The sequence below is a fragment of the Cynocephalus volans genome, chromosome 7, assembly GCF_027409185.1.
Source record: "Cynocephalus volans isolate mCynVol1 chromosome 7, mCynVol1.pri, whole genome shotgun sequence".
In the NCBI taxonomy this organism is placed as follows: domain Eukaryota; kingdom Metazoa; phylum Chordata; class Mammalia; order Dermoptera; family Cynocephalidae; genus Cynocephalus; species Cynocephalus volans.
The window spans coordinates 154,220,398-154,222,000 of NC_084466.1; the positions used below are offsets into that span (position 1 = coordinate 154,220,398).

The following is a 1,603-nucleotide window of genomic DNA, read 5'->3' on the forward strand; positions in this document are numbered from 1 at the left end:
TCCTGAAAGGTTGGGTGAGAGAGCCATTCAATAGGATCATATTATTTTTTCAAGTTTATCGCTGATTTAAGTTTGGTTTGAAGTTGGATACTTGTGCTATTTCTCATTTTCCCCACCATTGGGATGATTCTTATTTCAAAAGTGTGGTAAGTCCTATAAATTGTGATCTTCTGGTAAATTCTCTTTGCAAGGACTGCGTCTTGAAAAAGCCAATCTTAAAATTGGAGAAGGCACTGATTATTGTTTTAATCCACAGATTTTTTTTTTTTTTTTAGAAGATACAGGGCTTGTTTTATTTGCATGGTTGCTCTATGTAGTCGCCGAGACCACTTTGTACAAACAGTAGGAGGGTAGCTTTATTTCTGGGTCTTTTCCTCTCTAGAAAGAGTCTTAGCGATCTCCTCCTTCTTGGCCTGGAGGTGCTCTTCATGATGCTTGTGTTTCCTTGTCTTACACCTGCGGGTCTCAGCCCGGTCAGCCAGGAGCTTCAGGCTGGCCTGGTCTGCCTTCAGCTTGTGGATGTGTTCTGTAAGAATCTGCTTGTTTTTGAACATGTTCCCCTTCACCTTCAGGTACAGGCTGTGATACACGTGGTGGTCCGTCTTCTTAGATTCATGGTATCTTCTGAGCAGCCAGCACGGAATCCTCATCCCCCTCATCCAAGTTACCTTCTCTGGCATTCGCGCATTGGCTGTGCCCTTTCACGTACCTATCCCTATATCCCTTGGCCTTTCTGGAGGGCCGAGGTATTTTTCTGGGATTGAGCCCAGGAATGGACAGTCATGGGCTTGTGGATGGATGATCAGCTCATCTTTGATCAGCTTCCGGATCTGCTGATGGGAGTTGACACTGGCAATTTCACTGGTCTCATTGGGGTCCAACAAGTCCTTCTTTTTGCCACAGTGAAGGACACTGGAGGCACGCCTCTCCTGAAGCCTGAGCATACTCACGGCTGCGGCTGCAACAGCTGCAGATCTTTTATGAAAACATGTTAGCTGTGTCTTTTGGCTCCCAGGTAGGCAGATGGAAAACTTGGGGGAAGGGTCAGGACTTGTAGGGCCTGTGCTCTAATTCCTAAAAAGCAGGTCCTGTAAGTTCTGTTTCTTGGCTTTCCCTTTAGTCATTTGGAGATAACCTGTCAACACTGTTAAGGAGAAAGATAATCAATGGAAAAGTGCTTTGAAAATTTAAACATCTTAAAAATACAAATTTTTGTTGCCTAAAAATACAAGGTACAGTCTGAACCAGTGGTTGGTTTTTAACCTTTTTTGAGTCATGAGTGCCTTCTGACAACTGAAGAAAGCTACAGACCCTCTCTCCAGAAAAGTATAAGCCATTGAGAGGATTTTCTTATACAGTTTCAAGGCATCCATGGATTTTCTGAAATCTACCATACCCTTGACAAACTTCAAAAAATATACCTTGTTTTCTTTTTAAAGATTGCAAAATGCAAAAGTTGATGTAAATGTTAGATATAATTTTTATCTGCATTCATTTATAAGATTTAACATTTAAAATTTTGCATAAGATATACAAATTACAAACTGAAAGAAGAAATCAAAAGTAAATATGGTGTCAAACACTTCTTAGTTCTTGAAGAAAA

The 1,603-nt window shown here is 41.0% G+C and overlaps 1 pseudogene; it reads right to left on the bottom strand.

Annotated features, from left to right (window-relative positions):
• Positions 1–356: 356 nt before the first annotated feature.
• On the bottom strand, positions 357–944 carry LOC134382647 (large ribosomal subunit protein eL19-like; annotated as a pseudogene).
• Between the last annotated feature and the right edge of the window lie 659 nt (positions 945–1,603).